Raw genomic sequence first — 22985 nt, forward strand, 5'->3', positions numbered from 1 at the left:
CATATTTCCAACCAAGTGAAGCTACAGGGGGAGTGATTTAGACTGGGACTGTGAGGGGGTTACCCCTTCCCTTCATGCCATTTTCCCCAACAAACATTCTATGTGTAATACAATGCATATGGCAACTTGGGGGATAATTTTTTGTCAAGAAACAGCATGGGGAAAAAGTTAACACCGATACATCATAGTCCCAATCCAGATTGGGTTCCCCTGAAGTTTCATTTGGTTGACACCAAGACAGAATACGAAGTACGCAATTCAAGGCAATTTTGACCAACACATCTAGTTTGACGCTTGGTGTTATTAAACAAGGATGAATAAACATGACAATGTAAAAGTTCAGAAAAGAACAAATTTTGTGAGGTTTTGATCCACATTGCAGAGTTGCTACTCAGTATATCTCCATTTTTCCACATGATGCTCATCAGCCTAGGAGCAGGTGCCTACAACAGGCTTTTAACAATTGCTTTTTCATGGGATTTGGCAGCATTTGTATTGGTGCTTCTTTCTCTGAGAAGAGTAGTGAGATTAATTAGCACTTGTGTTGTGCTTGTGAAGGGAATGTCATCCCAACACCCTGATTGGCAATTAGTTGAGCATCCAGAAAAGAACTTGGCACAAAATTAATTTTTTTAAAAACATTATTGCATTCATTAACCTTGACAAAATGTCAGGGCTGCACATCCTTGGCCAAATCTGAAACAATAGTGTTCTGAAAAGCTGAATACACCCTTTAGATGGAAACACTGATTCAGCAGAGAAACTCTTCCTGTCCCCCAAGATTTCAAAAAAGTGGAAGACAGCTATGCATACATTTCTATGCTGATGCACAGACTAGCAGTATGGAATTTTAGAGAAACATAAGGCACTGGAGATCTCAAGTCAGGGACTCTGGCAACCAAGCTCAGATGGCTATCCTCTGTGCCACGGACAACCCAATCCTACAGGCACTTAGTGCTGGCAGAACAAGCATTCCCTCAGTGCTGACTTATGGAAGTTGTGAAAACACCTCCCTCACACGCTGCAGCAGCCATTCAGACTCAGTGATGCAGGTAAGGCGGTGGGCAGGTGGGATGGGGCAGGTGGGATGGGAATAGGTGGAACAAGGAGGTGACTGGCAGGGAAAAGTCAGGTCTGTCCACAAAGGGGTGGGATCAGAGCCATGGTGGCCACTGAATCTTAGCCCCCTTCCTGGTCCTGATCCTGTGACAGAGGTCCATACACTAGAGAATTTGTGGACCCCCACGGCTGCCCCCCATAGTCTTTCTGATGCCACTTTATGAGCAGGCATAATGGATAGAACTGGGCTACGTGATACTTCAGTGATACAACACAAGGTTGATCTTAGCCCTGCTGCTTCACAGCCTTGTTGCCTTGGCCATGGCAGAAAACGAACTGCAGCCAACTAGTCAAGGAAGAATCAGGTGATCTTGTGAGCCAAAAGGGTCCCTGATGGAGCTAGACAAAGACTTTCCTGTGCTTCCTCCCCAGCCCAATGTCTTGCTATCCTTAGGAAAGCCACTATCTCATCAGCCTCAGCTTTCCAGCTGCAATATGCAATACTAATACTTATAAGGTTGTTGTAAGATTCCATCAAAGTAATACATGTGAAGTGCCTTATGAACCCAGAAAATACTACACAAACGCTATTATTATTGTCTCTGAGAGAAGGTGCTAAGCAGCCTGGCCTAGCCTGCTTTGGATCCTAACCACCAGCCCACCTTAGAAATGTTGTCTGCCTCTGCACCATTGTCTCCTCTGAACCCTAGCTATGGGCTTGTGTGACCAAGCAATTCACTTCAGACCCCTCTGAACCACAGGGACCTTACAGCAGGGTCCAGTATAAAAATAAAAAAACTATTATTATTCATATAATCACTATTAGTTACAAAGAGTCACTAATAAATTTTATATAATAGATTACATAATGGTCTATACATAATATTGCATACATATTACATAAATAGTAATTCATCAATAGTGCTATTATACTATTTACTATAAAAATAATTCATTACATTTTTGAAATTTTTACCTTATTACATCACAACAATTAGTCTGATTATTTTTAACTGTGGGTGCAATCCTAATCTGCGTTGGTACATACAGGCCACAGTGGTCTGTGCAGTATTCTGTGCAGGTTCGGAGGCTGCTGGAGGTGGCCTCAGGTGATATTTTTCCCCTTACCCTGTGTAACAACCCTACCTGCCCTATGAGGCTACTTGGATCTGTGCCAGTTATTTAACTGGCACAGATCCAGGCAGTCTATGTTGGGTTCCAAGTCCTGGAGGTGGGGGTTAGGAAAAAGTGTATGTTGCCACTGCCAATTCCACTCCCCTCTCAGTCCCATTCTTTCATCTTACCTAGAACCTCCACTTGCTAGACACAAGGATGGAGTCACTTTTTTTTTTTAATGTAGGTCTGTTCAAAGTAATTTATTCAGTATATAACTTTTGAGAGACACCTACCTATTTTCTTTCTTTCTTTTCTTTAGCCCAACTCTTATTTTAAAAACCCAACAACACAACCTTTTGCCAGTGGTAAAATGTGAAATCTGATGTGGCCAATTAGTTCTACTGGCATATTATTCTACTGACACATACACCCTGTTAAGGATGCCAAGGATCAACTGAACTGCCCCTTTTACTCAGAGTTAATTTCCACATGTCAGATTCTGACACTTTAGTCAGACAACTTAGTGATCCTTTACAAAGCTATTGATTTTATGCTGCTCTTGCTCTATGGATCATTTATTCTGTAGACATGGTCATCCATTTTGTATAAAGTTTACATACTGGGATCATAAATAAAAGCATTGGTAAAATAAGGATGGACTTACTGTGGCCTGTTTCCACAACAGCAGTTACTGAAACATTATTTGTTACCTAAATTGTTGCACACTCCATCACAGACTGTGATCTCTTTGATGGAGGAGTCAACTGAAATTTCACCTCAACATTATGGTGCTAATTGCTAATTCTCGCTTCTCTCCTTCCTAGTTAAAATACCTTCTAGAATTTTTGGAAGAAATTATTTCCTATTTAGGGAACAAAGCTTAGGAAAAATGTGATGCTCCTTGTTAAATAGATAATAATCACAAGATGAGAAAAATTTTGAAATGAAGATTGCTGAACACATGAGTCCAATTATTTCATGCACATCTTTACCTGACTGTTTCTAATACCTATTTACCTATTACTTCAAGTATCATTTTTGATGACGTGAATAATGTTTACTGCAGACATTACACCACAAGGGGCTTAACAGATGTCAGAGTCAGCAAAGCTCTCTAATGAATCTTCTGCTCACAACAAGCGAATAGAAAAGCAAACTGTCAGCAGATTGTGAGTCCTCTTATGTACTTGCAAATTAGCTTGATGTACACAGACCTCTATATGTCCTCTTGCCTTGTGCAAATGTTTCAATAATGCCATAAGCGGGGACATGATTGAGACATATGAAATTATGCATGGGAAGGATAAAGTGGCTAGAGATGCTTTTTACACTCTCACATAACACCAGAACCAGGGGACATCCACTAAAATTGAGTGTTGGGAGAGTTAGGACAGACAAAAGAAAATATTTCTTTACTCAGCATGTGACTGGTCTTTGGAACTCCTTGCCACAGGATGTGGTGATGGCATCTGGCCTGGAAGCCTTTAAAAGGGGATTGGACAAGTTTCTGGAGGAAAAATCCATTATGGGTTACAAGCCATGATGTGTATGTGCAACCTCCTGATTTTAGAAATGGGCTATGTCAGAATGCCAGATGCAAGGGAGGGTACCAGGATGCAGGTCTCTTGTTATCTGGTGTGCTCTCTGGGGCATTCGGTGGGCCGCTGTGAGATACAGGAAGCTGGACTAGATGGGCCTATGGCCTGATCCAGTGGGGCTGTTCTTATGTGATAACATAAGCAGTAAAATGCTTTGGAAGTAAGCGCATGTCTCCCTTTTAAGATGCTTCAAATAGTACAAAAATAACTGTGTGTGGACAAGTGGGTAGGGAAAGAAAATACATGTTGAAATAAATGCTCTGTATGATGAACATCAGTCTGAAATCCTTATGTTAACATAACATTTTTATGTTAAAAGGAAAATTTGCCTTGAATGTGTGCCACTGTTACTGGGGGAATAATAGAACAAAGCCCTAAAATGAATTTTTCAGTTTGTGTATTGTGCGTACCCCTCAATACATTTTATGAAACTTGGCCTGCTAGAAATTGCAGTGCTCAGGTGGGAACAAAGTTGGAACTCTAATGTCAGATGAGCACAGAATCAGAATGCTTGTAGAATATGTCTTTCAAACTCCATGTGTTATGGATGGTTGCTCTGTAGACAACCGCAGAGAGGGTTCAGACAGTGAAAAAAGCATTGTTCCTGGTATCCCTGTAGTGTAGCTTCACAGCCTTCAGCTAAGGAATTAGCTAGGGAAATTGAAATCACTTGCAAAGTGACAGAAAGCAACCCCTCCTCTCAACCCCATGGTCCAAACGGACAGCCTTTCCAATTCTTCAATCCCCCAAAGCACAAAAGCAAAAAACATGTATCTTACCGAAAGTCTAGCTCTAGGTGTAGGATAAAACAAAAGGAAAGTACTCAGGGAGGACATGAATGGAAAAATAATATCATGCACTCATCAGCATAATAGGAACTATCGCCCTGTATCATAACAATGACCATGCAGTACAGTAGCCTATCTTCATCAATGAAATGCAAATAACCTGCTTTGCAAAGGTATAATGAGCAAATTTCACTGAACTGTAGCCTAATCCACAGGGATCTTCACTTGTTTGGTTCTAAGCAGGTACAGGTGTCTCTACACACACACACACACACAATCTCTACATGTAAATGGCTGTACATGCACTCATTTTAAAAGTCAATCTAGACTGAACCTCAGGAAAATATAGAACATAGGCTGCAATCCTAACCACACATTCCTGAGTAAGCCCCATTGAACAAAATACTTCTTACTTACCTACTTACTCAGGACTTACTTCTGAGTAGACCTGGTTAGGATTGTGCTCATAGACTGTGGGCCAATTTGGGTGATACCTGCCTAACCTGCACCTCCCCACACAATTAGGGCAGAAGCATGCCAGAAGTGTGCATGTTCCACCTCCCTCCTGACACACTAGGGCGCTCTTGGTTAACTGAATGGCAGGACCATCCGAACCGTTCCTTCATGCATAATACCAGAATCAATAATCCACACACATGATAAGGCAATGGGACCCATATTTACAAGGAGGGAGATGAGACATGCACACTCATGATGTCCTCCTTTCCTCATCACATGACGAGGAACCGCTTGGACAAGTATCCTCTTGGTCATGGTCATAAATAACCACATATGAGCACCAATCAACCATCACATACACACTATACACCCACTGTATGTGCACTGCATAGAATATGTGGATAGAGCTTTGAAACCAAATAAAAGCAAGTGATAAATAATGGAAAAGAAATACAGATTTGCATTCTGATCTTATGAGTAAACTCATATACCCTTGAGAAAAACTGTACTAAATTTGTTGGAACTTCTAAATCCCATCAACTACAGCTGGGCTTATTGCCAAACAAGAGCTGACCTAGCTAAGCAGAACCCACTTTTTTGTTGGTGACTCCCATATGACAGAGCTAACATTTACTAATTGCACATGCACTGAATTGACACCCTACTAGGAAGAGGAAATATTAATTCAACAGGAAAGATTCATAGCCCAATCCTTTCCCCCATCATTGCCAAATATGCAGCCACACTGATGGAGCATGCACTATATTCATGGCGGGGAGGTGATCAAGAGGCCTGCCAGAAGTATTTTTTTTACTTACCTCTGGACAGGCCTCAGATGGGTCTCATCAGACCCATGGTAGCTATGCAGGTGACAAGTTCAAGGAGAGGGAGGGGGAACCTGGGAAAAAGGGGATTGGATCCTGGTGCAAGTCGCTGCCCCCAGGATCTACTCGCTCCCTCTGTCTCCCTGCACCCAAACTCCCAGTTCTCCCCATCCCTGTCCATATCATGCCCACCAACTTAGCAACCTCAGTGCTAAGCAACTCCAGGAAGTTGCTGCACACACAGCACTGCTGCCCATTTGCAGCAGCATACCAGAAGCTTAGGATGGCAGCCTGGCTTTCATACCACCACAAAGGGCTTTGCACTACCAGAATGCGAGTTCTAGCAGCATAAGGCCCAGACGGGATCAGGCCCTTACACAACCAAATTCCTGCATATAGCTGGATCACATATAAGCTACCTGCTTCAGTAAGAGTCACTCCTTTGCAGTTAGGGTAACTTTTACAGGGCCAAATCGTTAAAATACATGTACAAAATTTAACTTTAACTGTACTTTCAAACTACCCATTTTGGTACATTTTTCCATAAGTCTTGCACTTAATTAGGAGTTTAAACTTGCACTTAATTAGGAGTTTAAAAAAATTCTCAACATACTTAATATTTAACATTGCTATTTCACAGAACATTAATAAGTATACAACTCTTATACCAATATGGTAATATTGGTCGTTATTTATTGTTACTTAACGCATTATACATTTCTGTCCTTTGACATGTAGAAATTGACATGGCTATGACAATTTTAGAAATGGGCTATGTCAGAATGCCAGATGCAAGGGAGGGCACCAGGATGCAGGTCTTTTGTTATCTGGTGTGCTCCCTGGGGCATTTGGTGGGCCGCTGTGAGATACAGGAAGCTGGACTAGATGGGCCTATGGCCTGATCCAGCAGGGCTGTTCTTATGTTCTTAAAATTATCAGGCACAGGGGCTATTCTTTGAGCACATATAATTGTCAACATAAATAGAAAGTTAAATTATACAGAAAGATCTCACTTAAGGTCATTTCATTATAAAGTTGATGAGGAAAAAATATTGATTCCCAGTCGGGTCCAATATCTATGGAGTTCACACATTCTCCCCATGTCTCGGTGAGATTTTTCTGGCCCTGAAAACTCACATGTATTTCAATATTTAATATTAGAAGTGTTTTGGGTCTTCATTTAAAAATTTGGTAATGTTTTTGTGATGAGAAATATACTGGAGTAACGCAACTCTTGTTTATATACATCTATTATCCACAGTAAAATTGGTGTCATTATAAGTCATTTCAGTTGAAATTGCAGTTTCCAAGAATCTATCAAGAACTTTAAGAGAGGACTTGCTGTACACTCAGGGCCTGATCCTGACCTGGCCATGCCAGCTCAGCACCACTGCGCAGTGTTGCAAATGTGCAGTAAGATACACCTGCAACATGTTCCGCCCAGCCAACATGGGCGCTGGCTTAGCACACGTTACACTGAGTCACTACCAGGTGAAGTACAGGCAACCACTGCATGGAGTTCTGGGCGGCAGAGGTAAGTGGGGGCATGGGGCAAGGCGGGGGAGGCATTCCGGGGGAGTGAGTAAGGCAGGAAAGGGTGGGACTGGCGGAGCTCAGCTCCACCGGATCCGGATCCCACCTCGGGCCTCTTGGTCCAACATGGGACTCTGCACCGGCTAAATAGCTGGTGCAGAGTCAAGCAGCCCCACTGCGGGGCATGTTACCTTATGCAGAGGAAGGAGATTAATGTCCCTTTTCCCCAAGGAGCTGGTGGCAGCTGACCGGCGCTCTTAGGATGCCACAGCAGCCATTTTGGGACTGCAGCAGCCCAGTGTGCCAGGCAGCTCAGGATTGGGTTATCAGTCTCCAAGGTATGTACCTGTTCCATTCCAGAAGTTTGTCCAGAAGTCAAGCAGATGTAAAGTGCAACTGCTGCCTTTTGCTGACCCCCTTCCTTCCCCCCCCCCTCCGGCAAATAGGCAGTAAAACTGAATTTCAGGCCATTTGGGGACTGGCAGTGGCTCTGGCCCTTTCTTAAAATTTTCCCTCTCCATAATTTTTCAAGGGTTGGCAGTATTGCAATCTCATCAGGCCCAGCCTCAAGTTTTTGGATGCATTCAACCTGGCAGTCCTATAACTGGCTCCATTTAGCACACCTATAGGAGCAATATAAAGTCTTCCTGTTTTGCCTTTGAACCTGAATAAAGAAGCTGGGCTAAAACAAAACATGGTCTAAAAGCTTCTTTATAAAATCCAGTAATGAAATTCAGGAAAAAGTTTGTAGGAATGTGTGTGTGTCACTGAACTATGACCATATGCAGGAAAAATATGAGAAGTGGCTTTCCTCTCCAAATAGCTTGCCATTTAATTTTAAAGCAAAGCAAATTTTAAAAATTGGCCAGCCTGATTATCCTTGGCACCTCAGTGCTGACACCTTGTTAGTGCAATTTGAGACTTGGTTATTGCAGGTGTCAAATAAAAGGGTCGGGAATACCTATTTCAAATGAAGACACTAATACACCTGGATCACTACCTATCTGGGCCAGACTTGTATATTATTATTGCATGTCATGCTAGGTTAACCAGACCTTTATCTGAACCTTAAGAGAGAGGTGAAAGTGTCGTGGTGTTCGCTGATGTGTTTTAAAAGATGACTGACTGTCGTCCACTCTAAACTTTCAACAAACGCATCAGCTACCTCATGAAAGCCAAGGACTGCTGTAATTATCACCTCCCTACTTGAATATGTTGGAGAACCTGTTAGACATTTCCAGCAAAATTTCAGGGAAATTCTCTGCAGTAAAGCACATACCTCAAATCAAGTTGTGTGTACACCTAATGGTGCTGATTAACAAAATAATTGTATCAGCTTTTCTCACTAAATATTGATTTGTTGTATCATTTGCCAACTTTATGTGACATTTAATTTGCTGTCAAATGACTGTCATTAATCAAGTACGGACAAATGGCTGACCTTTTACCCCCCCCCCATTTGTTACCACTGGGGACAAACTTTCCCCCACAACTGCCGTATATCTCAAAACCTGAAACATGCTTCCCATTTCATTTTTAATAATGCAGGAAGGCAAAGGCAACAACAGTAGCTACATCAACAAAAATTGCACAACTAAAACAAAGTCTAGTACAACACTTACGAGAAAGCAGTTTTTCCAGTTATTGAAAATACTGATTCTTAGATTTTTACTGTGTATGGATCAGGAGGGCACGAGCTAAACCTAAGTATTTTCAAGTCCCATCGACTGAAATGGAAGAGTTGTGTGTCCAAGTTAAGTTTGCCATAACTGTCCCCTAATTAGTAATATATCAATTAGGAAATAATTTAACGAGGTATTATTAACAGATCTTAACGATCCCTTTTGGGGGATGTATAATACAGTATAATACATTTTTATACTTGTTCATAAAATGGGTATGAGGAATTTTCTTGATTGTTTTCAGTGATGCCATGAGCTCTAAACAACATGTGCCCATCACATTCACAGTTTTCACATGACAACTTGCAATTGCAACAGTGGCATTACCTTTGAGAGAGTAGCATTCCTTTTGGCAACAAGATGATATGGTTTCACACCGGTGGAAAATGTAACATCCCAGCAACAGAAATGATGACATTATAAAAGCATCTGGATCAAAAGTTATTTATGAATCACAACCTCAAATTTATTCTGCAATAAGATATTTGGAAAGGTCTTACAGTGAAATTTTGTATCTTCAAAAACTGTCTACTACTCCAGACAAACTAGAGCATGAGAATATATCCCTACAGCTATCCCAGAGGCAACAGATTCCATACACATAGCATTCTACTGTGGCACATATGCATAATTGGGCAATTTTCCAGCCAGAAGACTGGAACAGCAATGAAGCCTGTGACACCTAACAGCTAATTTTATTAACATATGAGCTTTCATAGACAAGAGACCAATTCTTCAGGACATAATAAGGCATCAAATAATGTCTTAATTATGGTCCAAAATGCTTCTGAACACCAGTTCCAATACACAGTTAGTGGTGTGCTCCTCCACAACTATCATTTGTGCTGGGGGCACAAACCGACACATCAGACAAGAGTTTAACACAAGTTTATAAATCAGTCAGAAGTCTTGCATTCATACTCAGGTAATATGATACTTAAGACATCTTGCAGAAACTACAATGCTATTTAAATATATTCATGAACACGACAATCTTTTTCTCGATGCAGAAAATCACCCTTGTTTTGACAGTTCAACAGTCTATCCCCATGGCTTCAGACTGCCTTCTGAAAAGGTGCTGCAAAAGAAAGACTCCAATTAACACATCCAGGGGAGCAGAGCCTAACCTCAAGATGCAATGTAGCCATAGTTACTCAAATTCTTACCAGCTATTTAGAAAGAACTGGATAATAATTTTTGCAAATAAACGGATATTGTGCATACATCTAAACCTGTCACAGTGCACAGATATGGAAAACTGTGGGATGTCACTATGTTTTAGCCTTCACATATTTTTCTTCTTGGCATGTCAGCTATTTCATAAGTTTCATTATCAACTCATTGCAAAATATTATTTGCTAGTATACCTTCATTAAATGACACAGGCTTCTGGCCAATACATAATTAAAGGTGACTCTTAGACTAGCAGCCTTTTGTTCATGCACTACACAAAACTGCACAAAAAAATTAACACCATCTGCATTACTTTACATAATCTCTGATCTCTGTTTCTACTTTACATCTGGAGAGTGGAAAGGGCTTTGCACTTACTTTCAGAAGGCAGGGCTGCTACAGGAGCTGCAGGGAGCCCTGCGCAGCCCTGCACAGAGCTTCTAGAGGCTTGAAACGTTCGTTAAAAGCCAGTGCAAAGCACCTCCTGCTTTGCTTTTAGTGAAAGTTCCAAGTCTCAGGGGGCGCTGTGCAAGGCTCCCCGCACCTCCTGTAGCCTGATGCAGTCCTGCCTTCTGAAAGTAAGTGCAAAGCACCTCCCCTCACCCCCGTAGCGACACAATCCTGGGGATCGTGTCACTGCCTCCCTCCCCTTCCCCCACCCCTTAAAGGGATGGAGGAAGCGTTACACAAACTGGTGGGTCGCGACGCACCAGTTTGAGAACCACTGCAATAGGGGAATTTTGGCACAAATATACACTGCAATTCTAACTTGAGCCTCTGCTGGCACAGTGATCCATTCACTGGCCAAATGTATCATGAACATGCCGTAAAGCACATTTGTGACACTGTGCAAGTAGGAGGCACCAGTGGAGAAGGGGCATTTCCAGGCAAGGAGAGGGCGGATCGGGTCTGGGAGAGGGCAGGATCAGTGGAGGTCTCCTCCACCCAAGCCTATCCTCCCTCCTGGGCCAGGCAGCCTTACAAGGGCCACGCTGACTTCCACCAGCTATATAGCAGACAAAGATCCGAGTAGCCTCATAAGGAAGGCTGGGGTATTATTTGGAATAAGGAAGAAAATATCCCCTTATCCTAAGGAGACCTCCAGCCACCTCCTAACATGCACTGGAGACAGTGCAGGCCATGCTGCCTGGCTGTGCCAAACAGGTTTGGGCTGCCTTTTTGTGTGTATATGTGTGTGATTGTATATGAGTACAGGGGGGCCCTCCATATCTGCAGATTCACTTATCCATGAGTCAGGCCCATAGTCACCACCACCCCATGGACCGCCTTTCGAGAGTTCTCTCAGCATAGCAGAGGCCGTGGATGTCCATCCATGGCCTCTGCTGGGCTCAACTGAGCCTGACAGAAGAAAAGAAAAAAAGCTACTTTCAGTTTCACCATTAAACTGGAAGTGATGTTTTTAATGCCTTTTTTTTGCTGTTCATAGATGTCTGCGGCCTCTGCTGGGTTAAGAGGACCCTCTGGAGGTGAGGGGAGGAGAACTCCCCTCCCCTCTGGGGGGTGGGGGAGACGTTCGCCCATAAATGCGGTTTCACTTAACCACAGGGGTTCTAGAATGGAACCCCCGCAGATACAGGGGCATGCCTATATGTTTTTAAATATTTGTATACCGCCTTTTCTCCTACGACCCAAGGCAGCTCACAACAGATACAAATAAGTACAGTAAAAACAAATACAATAGAAATAGAATGACAAACAGCAAATAAAATATCCACAGCAATATAAACAGACATAACAGCACATTAAGTAATAGCACAAGAGAGTCTCAAATGTGAGTCAATGTGGTCCCTAACAAACACACCCCAATTCAGTCAAGCACACACTCTCCAAAGTGCCTCCAAACCTCTCACAGCACCTCTAGAAACACGTGAACCAAATTGTCCAAAGCACACTCCCAACTCCACAGGGCCAGTTATTTGTTATGCATGATTTCAGTGGGCATCTACTAAAAATGCCTCCAAGCAGAGGAACAGTGCCATTTTCTTTCCAATGAGCTAGAGCAGCTTGCCCTTCCCCAGACAGAGGCAAGGAAAGGGGCTTAAACAACTTGTGGCAATGTTTCTCTACAAGCCTGAGTGTCTGTACAATGAAATGCACTGATTTTTTCCCCCAAATCAGCAATCAACAACTCTTCCAAATTACGATACCTTTTTCTTCCTCCCCTAACTCTCCAGTTCTCTTGCCGGTAGCAGGTTCTTCACTTTTGGCACTGACCAAGACACAGAGCTTCATCTGCACCACAGCACAGGGCAACAGGAATCTGTTTCTCAACACCAAAACTAAAAGTGCTGGAGAGCACAATCCTTCCCTTCACAAAAGAAGTCAACTCCAAATTTTTGTGCACACCCACCCCTTCATAGCGGTTTGGTTCTTGGTTCTTTAATTAGCCCTGAGAAGACCACATGGAAGGAACTGGTGCAAAATCTGAGGTTTTTCCCACTTTCCAGAGTAGGAAATCCAACTGTCATAAAGCAATGCAGAAAGATTCACATGAGTCTATCTCCAAGAAAATACTTGACACTCAGTTAAGTTTGGCTTTCTATGATGGCATTTTACCCAGTTCATGTGCTTCTGTAACTTTTTTTCTCTGACGTGTATAGGCTGAATGGAAGCGTGCAGGGTACAAGGGGGAAGATTAGGATTGTTGGCAATATCAGACTGGAGACAGGAGAACACTAAGCACTAAACCTACTCACACACTCTGCAAGTAGCCTTCCTGCTGATTTGCTCTTCTGGTCCTGGCTTAGGCAGCACAGCAGAAGTAAGATAATTATGCTGGTACACCCAGGAAAGATGTGTGTCTTGGTGCTTCCATCACACAGGGGCTGATGTTAAAACAAACAGCCTGCAAACAGCCAACTTACACAAATGGAGCAAAAATAGTCCATACTGGTAAGGGAGAAAGCACCTTCTCCATTCCCTCCCCAACTTGCATGTGAAGAATAGAGGTGGTTTCTCCTTCCAGAAGTCTGGTTAGGCTTATGCAGGAGAAAAGAGCCTCCTTCCTTTTCTCACAAGATCTAGTTCTGGTTTTCGCAACTCCCATTCAGCAGTGGCAAAAATTTTTCTTCTTGCCACAGATTCCCACAGCCTTCCCACTTACCATATAGCCTCTCTGCGACTGCCACAGGCAAGAAGGCTATTGGATTTGCTGGAACCTGAACAAACAGTCTAAGCCAAAAGAAAATGCTTCAATGAACAGATGTGCATTCAACTTAAAAATGTCTTTCTACCTAACATTAGCAACCTTCATAAATTATGTATTCTAGATTGAGACACATTCCAGCATTATTTGCGAAAATACTGCCAGTCTTTTCGAATCCCAAATAGCCCTTGATCACTTCTGTTGAAGTCTGATATTCTCCCATTCAAAGGAAAGAATGTTTCTTTGTCTCTGAGAAAGAATTTCTTTTGAGAATCTTTGTGTGCCTGGTTGTTTGCCCAGTGTGACTCCAGGGATGATTCCCCTCCCCACAAGGGTTTAGGCTGTAAGGTTGTCTGTGACAGGCTCAAAACAAAGATATGGAGAGAGCTGATAGTCTCTGGAGGAAATGAAATGGAAAATGTTATACAGTATTGTATAGCTATTTCTGCTATCCCCAAGTAAAGTATCTCAAAGGGGGCCAAATTCAAACTGCTGAAATAACAGAATTGACAGAGACAAATTTAGCACCACTTTGGTATAATGGTCCAACAAGTTTACTTACCTTACTTTGTAACTTCATATTTTTTGAGAGAGATAAGTTGCATTAAAATTCCCAGCAGTTTTTAGAAATGTCTTCTTATTCGGGAATGTGTATGACAGAAAATTCTGATTAAAATACTGAAATTCTGGCAATTTTCCAGAAATGCTAAGCATACGTATAATTATCTTTTTTTCCTCTGTTATATAATTGGATGATTATATCTTGCCTAAAGGAGGAAAATATAAAAACCACTTATTTTTATAGTTTTCCTTTCACTGTATTGACTACCCAGAGTCAAAGGATACATGAATGCCAATTTAAACAAGAACAAAGTGCAAACTCATGTTAACCAAAAATACATCAGAGCCAAAAGACTCTAACTGAAATTAAACGTAAGTATCTAAAATAGCAAGAAAGTCTTCATAAGAGACAGGACAGCTGAATACATACAAATTTGGTTGTATTTAAAACCAGGACTGCCTTTTAGGCAATTGGGGCAATTCGCCCAATTGGGCCCCGCACTGCCCTTCTGCCCACCACTGCTTCGAACTGGCCCCAAACTGGTGCCATGCTCTTTCCCTTCCCCTTCATCTCCCAGCACCATCCTCTGCTTGTCTCGCTCTGGAGTGGGCTGCTGTGGACGGGGCAGCGATGGGTGAGAGTTGGGGAACACTGCAGGCTGGGCGCGTGGCTCCCTCCCGCCCTCTGGCTGACCTCCCTGGTGCCTAGTCTGCACAACCACTAAAGGTTTAGGAGTCCTATCCACCTACACAGAAGTAATATGTTTTTTTTCTTTCTTGGTCTGGCTCCGTTCAAGAGCTAAAAAAAATTAGTAGAGGGTGTCCCACAAAATTAGAGGGGACCCTGCAAAAGTATTTCCAATTGAGCCTCGCAGCTCCTAAAGCCAGCCCTGTTTAAAGCCATACAACCAGGCTTATGCATTTCCAAGAGGAACTGCAGTTAAGTACGTAATGTGCTGTATGTGGGACTGCCCTTGAAGACAATCCTAAAGCTTCAACTAGGGAAAAATGCTATTGAAAATCTCCTTCTAGATGCAAGATAATACCAATCTGTACAATACTGTTCCAAGTGCACTGGCCGGCAACATGCTTCCAGGATCAATTCAGGGATCACAAAATTTCACAGATTCTTACAGCTGTGACAATCTTCTCAGGCCTGGGTCCAGTTCCGATTTTACGAGATGTAAGAACAGTCATGGCAAAAGTAATGCTTCACATCAATTGTTACAAGGCTGTGGAGGCCTTTTTGGTCTCTTAAGTGCAAAATGCATCTCTTCTACTTCGTCTCTACCTTGGTCACCTAACTGGTTTACAGTGCAATCCTATGCACACATACCAAAGAATGAGCTGCCTTGAAAGCAGTGGGACTTGCCTCTCAGTAAACCTGCATAGGATTGTACTGATAGAGCTTTGTGTATCTTGTGTGAACAAGACTAAGAGCCCAAATCTATCCTTTGGAGCCATGCCAAAATGGGCTATGCTGAATGCTGTGGTGGGGGGACGGCAGATCAGGAGACATGGGAGAGGAAGGGGAAAATATTTTCCCTCACCCTTCGTAAGACTTCTGATTGCTCATGGGTCTCCTTGGAGCAAGGTCAGTTCTTTAGTTCTCCTTGGAGCAGCACCAGTTCTGGTGCAAGTGGCTGGCAACCTTCAGCCTCGAAAGACTATGGTATAAGCCTACAGCACCCGGTATTCCCAGGCAGTCTCCCATCCAAGTACTAACCAGGCCTGACCCTGCTTAGCTTCCAAGATCAGATCGGGCATGTGCAGGGTAACAGTTGGTGCAAATCTGACGAGACAAGGAGGATAAGGAAGGGGACAGAACCAGCACAAGAAGCTCATGCTGGGTGGAACCTCTCCCACCTCCAACATGCCTCCCACCCATCTCATCCTGCCCCGTTGCAAACTCCCCCCATTCCACTCTCCCCACTGACCAAATCCTTGCCCCAGCGACATGCATAGGGCTGTGCCGGCCTCTCTGGTGGCATTCCACAAGCATGCTGGAGCATCATTTGCAACAGCCACAAAGCAGCTACTACTGCCAGAGTATTAGTAGAGCCAATAAGATTTGGCTGTAAGAGGCATCTTTCAAGTGGTGTTTCTTTCATATTTTGCAGGAGGGAGAGCAATTGTTCATCTCAGCATAGCATCCTTCCAGTGTCTGTTTGCAGATACAGTATCCCTTTCCTGTGAGAAAGGGAACCATATTTTTCCCCGTTTATTTTGCTATGTAAACCTTTTTGTGAATTTTGTTGAAATGTGCTATGTCGGTGTTTCTCAACCAGTGGTATGGGTATCAGCAGTGGTACCTGAGATGGTGTCTGGTGGTACTCGTGGGAGCCCTGGACACCTGCAACCCAGCTGCAAGACTAGGAATGTGGCACAACAAATAGCGATAGGAGGCTTGGCTTGACAGGCAGAGCTCCAAAGCTAGCTTTTCTGTGCTTGAAAAATTCCTCTGGACCACTCTGAGCCTCTGAGCCTCTTGGTGTTATAGCATCACATCTAGCTTCTCAACCCAGAAGTGACTGGTGATGGTGTCATTACCAGTTACTTCTGGTGGTATTTCCAATAGGTGGACCATGTGAAGTGGTACAGCGGAGGACAAACATTGAGAAACACTGAGCAATGTAAATATTTTAAATAATGACATGGTTAGTTCTTCTTCCTATCTTTCTGTTTTGTTTTATTCATTGTTATAGGTCACCTTGAGTGCTGGAAGGGTAGGTAGCAAATGATTTTAACAGATTACTCAAATTTAACAAAGTATTAACAACAATTATTTCCCATGTTCAAGTTAAAATGGACTACAAAATAGTAATGTTGTGTATCTGCAACATGTATCTGCATGTATCTGCAATGAGACCATCTCTGTGGTTATTAAGGGCAAAAAATAAACAGAGCAACCCTATGCACACTCAGTTCTCTTACACTCAGTGTGATTTACTTGTAAGTAAACATTCACTGGATTAGGTTGCAAGGCCACAGACCATGAGTTTTAACTCATTTTTCCTCCTATAATTTCAGGACAGTGCACTCCTCCAACCCTTTCTGTTTGCACAATAACTCTATAAAGATAAGGTTGAGAATACTTTCAGGCCAAAGCCACCTAGTAAGCTTTGCAATTGAGCAGGATTTGGTGACCACTGTCCAGCAGCCTAGCTACTACACACCACCAGTGGGTCATGATCTGATTTTTGGTGGGTTGTGAAACTTACAAGCTGATAGGTGGCAAGGAAAATGTACTGAGACCCATGGTCCACTCTTAAGGTCAGGCCAAGGGGCATGCAATGAATGCAGGCCCCAACAAATTCTTGAGAAGGAAGCCCTCCCCCACCCTTACAAGGGAAATGTATTGAGCCCTGTGGAAAGCAAAACTGAGTCACACGTGTGTGTTTACTCATGAGTAGGTGAATGCACCTTGACTTCTTTCAAAGGCCAGGCAAAGGAGAATGCAAGATCTCCAGAATGATCCCAATTCGATGAACGTGGAACTCAACAAATACTCCAGAAGGCAGTTCCCACCACCACAATAGTAAAAAGGATTAAAAAATAGGCTTGAGCAGGTTGGTAAAGTGAAACTTTTTTAAAAGTCTCAAACACAGGTGGGTTCTGATAGGGTGTCATTTTAAAAATTGGTCCCAGTGCTAAAACATTTGGGAACCAATGCTCTAGCGCAGTGGGTTGTGAGCCACCAGGGGTACCTGAAGTAAAGTATTCCCCTTTAAGGGAGTGGACCTGCAGGGATGGCAGCGAAAGCCACCACTGCCCAATGGATGCCATGACCAAGAGGCTTCTGACCTATCGGGGGGGGGGGGGGGTTGTCCAGGGCAAAGAGTATGAGTTTTCTACATATACACTATCTTGTGGGATTTTGTTCCAATTTAAATTCCAACAGTTTGGAGAAGACTGAATAAAAATTCAAGTAAGGATCTGAGGGTTTGTCTGGAATGCTGAAGAACCACCGCCTGATGAGACAGACCAATACAATATGACTGTTCAAAGATTTTGTATATGTATATGATACAGACAGAGCAATGTTTCTGTGGGTTGGAATTCACTAGTAGGTCATAAGCCAATTTCAGATGGTCCCCATTCATTTCAATGTGCATTTTATTTTTAAGAGACTTGATGCTACCATGGTCTGTGACTGCATTTGGGGAAATGTGATAGATCTGCACTTTTTACAGACTGGCAGCCCAATCCTGAGCTGCCTGAAGCTGCGGGACCCGGCGGCTCCCTGGCGGGCTCCAGCCGGATCCAGAGCCTCCCGTGCTACTGCGGGAGGCTCCTCAGGAGAAGGGGATGTTCGTTCCCTTCCCCCGGGTAAGGGAAGTAGCCCCACAAAGGGGTTACTCACTTTAGCAGCAACTGTTTGGTTGCCACTAAAGTGAAGGCACTTGTGTAGGGCGTGCAGCCCTCCACGAGTGCCTAGGATCCTGCAAAGCTCGGCTCCACGGATCCGCCTCTCCCCCACCCCCTGGAACACTCCTGACCATGCCTCCCCCTCCCTGGAACACTTCACCCACGCCCCAACGTGGTGAACGCACCAACGACATGACTTGGGACCCTACAGACTGTCATTCTAAAAAGTGGGTCCCAAATCAACAGTGCTAAAATGTTTGAGAACCACTGAGGAACAGGAGACTGTTGGTGGCAAGAAAATGTTTTGGAAAGAATATGTGGATGTTCCTATGCTGGTTCAAGAGGAAAAGGGATACTTATGGCTCAATCCTATCTAACACCCTGTACAGCATTGCAGTGGTGCCATCATGGTACCTGCTGAATCCCATGAGGGGGTTTTGACCTTGAGAGGCCTCCTCAGGAGAAGAGAAGCCCCTGGGTGAGCCCCTGCTAGACCGGTGGATCTACCCAGACCTGAACCAGCCCTATCACAAAAGTGGATCACATCCAGGAAGGGGGTTAGAATTTGGCAACTGTTGCTGCGCCAAACCCACCTCCTTCATGGACCCAATCCACCCACACCACACCCCATCACCATGTGCCACTTTGTATGCACAGAATCTTTAATGTGCCACTCCACCTTAACATTGCTTTTAGCTATTACCATAATAGCTACATAGAGTCTCCAAGGGCAGTTTATCTCTGCGTGCCAGAAGGTACAGAACAAGGAGTGTGTTTGCATGTTGTCCATGCAAAACATGGAAGTGCTGTTGCCTATTTGGGGTTTTCCAAAGATACCAGGTTGACTGCTGATGAGGCCAGAAAGGTGGCCTGCATATTAGTCTGGCCCTCCAGGACCTGTTCTTAAGTCTATATAAGGTGTGTTCATCGCCTGTCTGCACAGCCCAGCCCAGCCCCCCTCTGCCTGCCCACCTTCTCATCCTCAAAGGTTATCTTAGCTGGGATCTCTTTGCAAATTATATTCCCATAGATGGTATGTCTGCCTGGTTGGATCACCTGGCCTTTGCTGATCTCATCAGTCATCTCTGCACTGCCCCACTTAGCCCTCACTGGCTCCACAGCCCTCCCAGGGCTTCTTGGGTAAGCAAGTGACCTGCCAGTTAGTGGAATACAGCTCTCTTAGCATCTCTCCTACTGACTTTCTCTTTTTCATTTTTTTAAATTGGGATACACATAATACATTGAATACATTATAAATCAAAGTATCAATACATCATTATGTGTTAGAGAAAAGAAAAAAGAAAGAAAGAAGAAAAAAGTAAATCATTGATGCATTATAAATAAGCAGTTAAGAAAGGCTTCCAAATATCCAAGAATTTATCCATACGAAGTTATCTTTTGTAAATAACTGACTCAAAAGTAGATAGCGTTAAGAGATCCTCAATTCACTGCAAAATGGTAGATGGGCATTTCTCCTTCCATGTTTTCAATACAAGACTTTTAGCTAGTCACGGTGCAGAGAAACCAGCTCCACTGTCCATCAGAAAGTTTCCAAAAAATAAGCATGTAATTCAGAAGAATGTACTTATCTGAAAAAAAAAAGATTGTTCCAAAATCCGGTTAACAGAACTAAGAACCTCAGTCCAAAAAAGATGGATAACTGCACAAGACCAAAGCATGTGTCTTAATGTTGCCTCAGGTTCACCACAAAGCCAACAGATGTCTTTTAGTAAAAAGTTGTTTTAGCATCTAATGAACCCTAAAAAGAATTTTCTGCTCAAACGCAGTTTGAAGTCCATGAAAATTTTTGACTCTCTCTCCTGACTACCAAACTTTTCCCGCCTTTCTCCCCATTTTCCAACCAGAGCAAATCAAGCAGAGTAGCTAGCTAGCTGTGCTGCCCTGAGTGTGCCCAATGCAGTGGTAGAGACTTGAGGGCATGCTGTGTGAGGAGTACCAAAAAAAGAAAAATCACAAACTTCCTTTGTTATTTAAATGTTTCAAAAATATGTAGCAACTTTGCATGTGTCACTCAGAAAGTGTGTGTGCGCCACAGGTTGACCACGCCTATCTTACATTAAGTAAAGCTCTATTGCTGTAGGCAGCTTTTGAACTTGAAACCAGGTGTTTTTAAGTTTTCCAATCCTGCTTGTTAGGGGACTGGGTTTCCCTGGCCATCACTGCTGCTTCCCACAGGTGAACCACCCACTCCCTGCATTCTCTTCAGCTACAAGCACACTCCAACATGTTTCTGTGCACAGCCTGCCAGGAACAACTCCAACTCATGCTTCTTCTCTTCTAATCAAAGAGAATAGACCACGGTGGAGTAAGATGCTGAGTTAATGTCTTGAAGGGGAACTAGCTGACCCTGCTATGCCACTCTTACAACCAAGAATGGTCTCCAAAGGGGCTGGAAAGCCTTTATGATTATTAACACTATTTCTATATTGCTTTTCAACAAAAAGTTCACAAAGCGGTTTACAGAGAAAAATCAAATAACTAATGGCTCCCTGTCCCAAAAGGTCTCACAATCTAAAAAGATGCAAAAGACCACCAGTAGACAATCACTAGAAAAGACAGCGCTGGGATGAGTCAGGCCAGTTAAATAAACTGCTAAATAAACTAGCAGCACCCACTTGAAAAAGTGCCTCTTACCCAGTTAGCAGGAACTACAGCCCCACAGAGTTATTAAAGGAGAGGGGTCCAGGTGTAACATGTACTCTGCACATTCCTTACTCTCCCCATGCGCTTTCCTCTTTAGTAGTATGAACAAATGATCCAAGGATAGATTCAGGTGAGCAACCCTTTTCAAATTCAAACAAACACACTCAGTAAAAGTAAAATAGGTTTTACTGAAAAATAAAACCAGCATTAATAATTAAAGGGCAAGGGTGCCCAGGAGGCAAGGAAAGGGGGATAAGCATCTTCAACACTACCACAATTCTAGCTAAACTAGAATCTAACTTACATTCCAATACCAACTTCTAAGTTCCAAACATGGAAAGATGTGGAGTCAGTTCACAAAACAAACCAATGTAGCAACCACCTGTTTGGGATAAGAGCAGACAACTTCTGGTTCTGAGAAAACTCTACTACTGGGATCCAATCAGAAAATTCCTGCTTTTGCTGAATCACACCACCTGGAACATGTAGTGTATCATGTTCCTGGTGTCATTCCTTGGTGACATTCCAGGCCAGATGTCACATACTTTACCTTAATTATTACATAAGAAGAGCCCTGATGGATCAGGCCAAAGACCCATCTAGTCCAGCTTCCTGTATCTCACAGTGGCCCACCAAATACCCCAGGGAGCACACAAGACAACAGACACAATCTGTGTCCCGATGCCCTCCCCTGCATCTGGCAATCAGAGGCAGCCTGGCCTCTAAAACCAAGAGCATACAAATATCTACTATGACTTGTAACCCGTAATGAACTTTTCCTCCAGAAATTTGTCCAATCCCCTCTTAAAGGCATCCAGGCAAGATGCCATCACTACCTCTTGTGGCAAAGAGCTCCACAAACTAATTACACACTGGGTAAAGAAATATTTTCTTCTGTCTGTCCTAACTCTCCCAATACTCAACTTTCGTGGATGTCCCCCTGGTTCTGGTGTTATGTGAGAGGGAAAAGAGTGCCTCTCTATCCACTCTGTCCATCCCCTGCATGATTTTGTATGTCTCAATCATGTCCCCCCTCAGGCGCCTATTTTCTAGACTGAAGAGGCCCAAACACTATAGCCTTTCCTCATAGAGAAGGTGCCCTCAGGGTCTTACTCAGTGTCTCCCTACATCTCTACTATGGTGCTGTATTGATATAACCCAGATGCATTTTTACAACTGCCAGTAACTCCTCTCAAGTCAGGAGACTGGAGGAGTAAACCAACTGATAAAAGTGACTCCAGCAAGCATTTTAAGCATGCCCATTTCAAGCCAAAAGAGTTAAAATAATAGCACAAAGAATGGTCTTATAAACACCTCCATTTATGTACCATCCCAAAACATGGAGTAAATCACCACTCAAAGACGTATCCAAATAAAGGAACCATAGCCAGGTTTGACCACTAGTTATTAGAAACCAGATACCTCAGAATAATATAAAACTAAAAATAAAAACTAATAAAGCAGGTTACTGTTGTTAATTCAATAAAATAAAATCATCCCAAGCCTCTGTCTCATGTGCTTCTTGGTGGGTGGGTGGGCGTGCGCCAGTGTAAACCTTTATGTAACAGAAAGAGGATATCCTTAGCACACATAATTGCAAATGTATTTTAGGCATCTGCTGAACAACAGACTAGCAATACTCAGGATTATCATCTGTAGTCACCAACATTTATATGAGGCAAGGCTGTGTCAGTGAGTATCCAGAACAAGAGGAAAGTACTGTGGCATTAAATGACGTCTCTGATACGTCAAACAAAACTAAGCCTTGAGTTTCATGTCAGATCAGATAACTGTTAATAGAAAATACATATTTTTGTCTCTGACAGGAGAGAAAATATTAAAGTTTACAAAATCAAAACCTGACTTCCTCTGATCTTCTTCAGGAAAAATAAATGCTGTATTTAAACTTGCTTTGAGTTTAGCTTTGAACCTGAAGGAAGATTATCTCAAGATGTTTCATAAATGTGATTTATCTCCTTTGAAAATTCCCAGGC

The 22985-nt window shown here is 43.0% G+C and overlaps 1 protein-coding gene across 1 annotated transcript in view; it reads right to left on the reverse strand.

Moving 5' to 3' along the window:
- The window catches only part of MAP1B (microtubule associated protein 1B), an 84450-nt gene that overhangs the window by 21180 nt on the left and 40285 nt on the right, over window positions 1-22985 (reverse strand). The window lies entirely within an intron of this gene.

The sequence above is a fragment of the Tiliqua scincoides genome, chromosome 2, assembly GCF_035046505.1.
Source record: "Tiliqua scincoides isolate rTilSci1 chromosome 2, rTilSci1.hap2, whole genome shotgun sequence".
Taxonomy (NCBI): domain Eukaryota; kingdom Metazoa; phylum Chordata; class Lepidosauria; order Squamata; family Scincidae; genus Tiliqua; species Tiliqua scincoides.